This window comes from Filicampus tigris, chromosome 15 (assembly GCF_054856515.1).
Source record: "Filicampus tigris isolate MCC_2025a chromosome 15, RoL_Ftig_1.0, whole genome shotgun sequence".
In the NCBI taxonomy this organism is placed as follows: Eukaryota; Metazoa; Chordata; class Actinopteri; order Syngnathiformes; family Syngnathidae; genus Filicampus; species Filicampus tigris.
In genome coordinates, this window is record NC_141231.1 from 1,586,009 (window position 1) to 1,591,654 (window position 5,646).

At 39.7% G+C, this 5,646-nt stretch overlaps 1 long non-coding RNA gene across 1 annotated transcript; it reads left to right on the plus strand.

Annotated features, from left to right (window-relative positions):
• The first annotated feature begins 1,109 nt into the window (after positions 1–1,109).
• LOC147135096 (uncharacterized) lies at positions 1,110–4,177 on the plus strand. Its single transcript, XR_015089817.1, has 4 exons — positions 1,110–1,494; positions 1,739–1,810; positions 1,887–2,006; positions 3,261–4,177. It is a non-coding gene; the product is annotated as an uncharacterized LOC147135096 (long non-coding RNA).
• Positions 4,178–5,646: the final 1,469 nt, after the last annotated feature.

Here is a 5,646-nt window from a genome sequence, read left to right on the forward strand (position 1 = left end):
ATCATCATAATTCAGCATATTTATCGTTTTCGACAGCAGCAGTGTTGTTTTTCGTCAACGATGACGATAATATTTTGTTTACACCCCTTTTTTTTCATGACGATAACGAGACGATGACGAGCTAAAGGTGGCTCTTTGATGACTAAAATATGACGCTATATATATGAGTTTTTGTTGACGAGACTGGATGAAATTGTTAGTGTGTGGGCTGTCAGATGTTCTGTCAGACGTTCAAAATGCATGGAATCATTCAGATTTTCGAATGTTGGTCCTAAATTTTGATTCCTCATTAACTACGCGGAAGAAGCACGAATAAAAATAATTCTGCGCACTGCGCAAAACCCCTTCTGCCACCAAAACTGCGTCGCAAGTGCATGGCAGCTCCCCCCACTGGCTGCTTGTCTCAGTCACCTGCTCGAACTGGCAAGCGAGGGCCGCGGCGGTGGTGACTCAAGACTTTCGCCAAGCCCTTCCCACGGATTTCCACACCTGCGGCGACCGCTTAGGCCCCATGGCTGCACTAGTCGCCCTTCGCGGGGTGGTCATCCTGCCGGGCCGGCCCGGAAAGCTCATTCAGTTCGACACCTAGCCAGATAACTAATGCGATGCAGCTACGGACGCAAAGCCAGAATCGGCTAAGTACGTCTAATGTCAACATTGAGCCAACAAGTTCAACACACAAATGCACATATCCAGCTAATGCTTATCTTATAGCGCGGGGTAGGGAACTCCACTTCCTCGAGAGCCATATCGTACCTGTTTTGGATCTCTCCCTACTACAACACACCTGACTCAACTGATAAGGATTGTTTCAGACGTCTACCTAGCATGCTGATGAGCTGATCATCAGCTGATCAGCAGTTGTGATGTCATTTTCAGTCGACAGAAGACAAAATGGCCGCCCCCTGAGATGGCTAAAAACGAGTGCGTTTTGCTGCTTAACTTATATTACACAAACGCAAAATTGTCACAATGCCGTATTTCAACTAGTGGGCCTGCTGGGAACATATTCTTGAAAAAAAAAACAAAAAGAAAAAAGATTTGTTTGCACCGACACATAAAGGCGCATTTTATCATTGGTATTACAATCAATGCTCAGATGTGCGGAATCGTCTGCTATATTCATTTGGAGAATTAAGTTAAGTTGACTTTCTATTTCATATACAGTACACCACTTTAGACAAATGGGGGGTCGAATGCATTACGTTATTGGCTCTTAGCCAATGAGTTAGACATAATTGACGTTGTGTACGAGGCCTGACGAAATATTATTCAGTAAAAACTAAATACCATGTAAATATACTTATGAACGATTAACAGAGCTGCTGCAATTTTATTTCACTGCTGCAGCTTGTACACCCCCTCCCCAAAAAAATAAAACTTTGATCTCAATGTGGTCTGAGGAGAAAAAACGCTTGCGCCATTTGACCAATACGCCTGTATACATAACGGGAGATCAAAAACTCATTTAGCTTTTAACACTACTTTTCTGAGGTCAAGAATGCTTTTTTTAAACGTATATTTATTCGTAGGTGATTAGTTAGTGGTGTGCTTCGATCTAAACTACTTTGGGAACTTGGAAGTTTTACGACCGAGTAGCGCTAGCTTCGGCGGCTAAACGGGGCAGTAATGCACTTAAGCTGGGGCTGTATAAAGTTTGTTTACAACTCTGGAGTCCGACACTGTTACAAATTACCGTCATTACACAATTATGTCTTTGTGTCATTGTATTATGCAGAATGCTTCGCCAATCAGCCTTTGAGACTATCACCAACTGCAAGAAGCTGACCACCGAGCTGTCTAAATTTGCGTAAGAATGTAGTTTGTCATTTACATTCTTGTTGATTGGAAAAATACAGGATTCTTTGATGCGTCATTGATTTCAGCAACGCTTGAGGAACCACGCAAGCGCCAAACTGTAGGGTCGCCAAGCTGTATATTCAGCTTTCGAGTACATCCTCGCTACACCAGTGAAGTGCAGGACATCTTCAGCTTTGATGGACACGGTAGTATATACAGTATACACATACCATAACAGCGTGGCTAAATTGTCAGCCGGAGTAATGTCTTGGCCTGAACTTGTTTTTCAGCTGTAAAGTAACCCCGGAAATAAGTGCAATGTTCATTTCAGGGTTAATCACGAAACGTAAAATTATGGCACTGAAAAAAACTACATTGAGAAGGTGGATCTGAATTGGACGATTTGAATTTCACGACATTAGTTTTGAACGGAACGGACACCCAATAAATTTGAATCTAAATGTAAGACAATGGAATGCTCTTAATTTTATCTGAAAATGCAATCAGTATTTTCGTTTTTTCCCCCCAGAATAATGCCATGATGGCCGCATTTGAAATCCATGCCCTAGGCATTACTGACACCTAGGGGTAGAAACAGTGCACAGTTGTACCAGAATAGACAGCGTGTGCTCGCCTCAGGTCTCTTAATTTGACACAGTACTGTAATTAGGCTACTTTCTAAAAATCATGCAACCACATGAAGATAATATAAACTTTTAATGAAAACTTTAAAAACAAGTGGTTAATTAGGCATAGTGACACTGAATACAGTTTCAGAGAAAGTAATAAGTAATATAACAGTCTTTAAGGAAGTTCAATATTTAAATCTTAATTTCTAAAATAAAATATCAAATCAAATTTTATTTTCATAACACTTTTCACACATAGAAAAGCAACTTAAAGTGCTGTGCATTAAAAAAAAAATCAAAATACAACATAAAAAATAGACCCACCAAAGGCAGATATCTATAAGCACACCTGCACTCACACACACACACAAAGAAAACACACACATTACCAGAATAAACTATGTTAAAAAAAGACATGGCAAGGCACAGAGAAACAAATCAGCACCTCCGCATTAGCCGGAGAAAGAAATGGGCAGACTCTGGCTATATTCTTAAGATGATAAAAAACGATCTTAGTTACATTTTTAGTATGAGGAATGAAAATGAGCTCAGAGTAAATGGGGCAATATGGCTGTAAAATGTTTCCCAATATAAGTACTTCATATAAGTCAATGTTGATAATTGCTTTTTTTGACCTATTAAAAAAAAAATGTTTTTGTGTAAAAGGTAATGTATTATAATGTACAGTTTCTCCTCCACTAGTGCATTGTACCTGTAAATGCTTATTTGCAATAGATGCTAACCCAAAGCAGTATTGTTGATACACTTATCTTAATTCAATGTTTGTACTATGAAAGTCATGTCATCTTCCAAACCGCTTATCCTATATAGGGTCGCGGGGAGTTGCTGGAGCCTATCCCAGCCGTCAATGGGCGAAGGCAGACTACACCCGGAACTGGTCGCCAGCCAGTCGCAGGGCACACATAGACACTGTCACTGAGCGGGAATCGATCCCACGCTGCCCGCACACAACTCAGGCGTGTGTACCACTACACTATCAGCGGACCTTACTATGAAAGTGTGGTGAACTAATACTCTCCTGCAGTGCATGCATTACAGTTGACCAACTGTTTTAGGGCTACTGTTTTTAGCTGACCCATTATTGCCATAGTCCATTCATATTTACTTGCCTTATTTGGACATGGCTAACATTAGTGCCAAATTTTATTCATATAATTGAAATTCTTGAATTCTTGAGTGACTTAATTAACCTACAAAAAAAAAAAAAGTCAAAATTCAGATTCAGCTTTACATTGCAATAACTCAAACAATAAAAATATAATTGATATGTTTTATATTCTGTTTTTAATGAAATGATTCAATGTTCATCAATTCTATGTCGAATAAATATAGAGATTCAGTTGCTGATCGCACATATTTCAGGCCGTTATAATTTGTCACTTACTCTGTCGCTAATACTTTTTGCATGTACATTTAATGTGTAAATGTGTGAATCTAACAATGACAGTCTTTTACCATAAAAATTGATCAAATGCAACCTGTTACACACTACACGTTTGTACGGTACATGTGTTATGGACAATGATTTTGCAATTCATTTTTTTCCTCTGCAGGTTTTGCTGTGTGGTGGAGTGTTGGGGCGGCACTTGACTTAGATTGGCAATCGTTTTTTTTTTTTGTTTCAAGTTCCACCATGGCCCAAAATTGGCAATTGCTGTAGATGTGTAAGACCACTTTCTTGAGCATTGCTGGGGTTTCTTCAACTTTATAAAAGAACCAAAACCGAAGATATGAGTTGCTGTTTGTCTGAGTGTATGTGTCTATGGCATGAAAAATGTTGAGAAAAAAAATGACTTTGCCCCAAGAGGATTAATGTAGTAAATCTTCTGCAGGGTCGAGTTGAGTGTGACCAAAAGACTGATGTGTTAACTTTCCTGTCTTTCATTACAGATAGTGTGAATTGATAACGAAATGTGTACTTAATTTTTTCAGAAACACAGCTGTAAACATTTTGTTTGATCGCCACAGTGTGTAAGTGTGACGTCCTGACTTTGGTGTGAAGCGCCATCGCTTGGGCCAGGCTACTTCAGTTGACCCTTCGGAGGAGGAACCCAAGAGACTCATGGAGAAATATTGCATTTGACTGTTGGTGGAAATAAAATCATGCAGTATTTTAGAAGATTTCTCGCTGTGTATGAGATTGTTTCTTGCTTGTTCCAGAAAGAAAATGGCATCTTTAAATGTAGATTTTTCTTGAAGACCATCATAGCAATGGACACTGGGGACTCGAAGAACTCCGGTTTGGAAGATGACACATTTTTGGAAAAGAAAAAAAATAGGCGGACATAAAATCCGCCTTCTCTTATGTGTTCAAACTGCCATAATTCAGTGCCAGTCGCACTTAAAAAGATTCTGACAGTTGAGGAGAAAAATTCAATGTGTTATCTTCAAAAAGAGACCAAAACTATGCTGATACTCCAAATGGTTCAAGTACAGCTTCAGTTTTACTTTGGGTCCACCTTTCTAGGCATTCAGGTAAAAATACCAGGGGAGTGGCAAGGGTTTTTTAAACATTTCTACTGAGTTAGCGTTTCTAATATCCGTGGGTAGGTCATTCCAAAGCACTGGTGCCTGAATAGAAAATGCTCTAGAATCTGCAGACTACTTTTTGTCTCTCTGGATCACTAAAAGGCCGGCATTTTGTGAACAAATGTTTCCGGACGGAACATATGGTATCACTAGGTTGACAAGATAGGAAGGTGCTAAGTCGTGCAATATTTTATAGGTAAGTTGCAAAACCTTGAAATTGCATCTCAAGTGGAGTGGGAGCCAATGCAATTTGGCTGGTATCGGAGTAATATGATCTAACTTTCTCGTCCTTGTCAGGAGTCTTGCTGGAGCATTTTGGACTAGCTGCAGACTTTTAATACTAGACATGGTAAGCCCAGAGAGCAAAACGTTACAATACTCGAGGCGAGACGTAACAAACGTATGGATTATAATTCTGCATCACTATTCAATAGAATTGGATGAATTTTAGCAATATTGCAGAGATGGAAAAACACAGTTCTAGTAATATTCTTAATGTGCATTTGAAAAGAGTTGACTCAAATATAACAGAGATTTATTGCTGAATCACTTTGGTACAAGGTCCCTGATAGTGTAATGGTACACACGCCTGAGTTGTGTGCGGGCAGTGTGGGATCGATTCCCACTCAGTGACAGTGTCTATGTGTGCCCTGCGACTGGCTGGCGA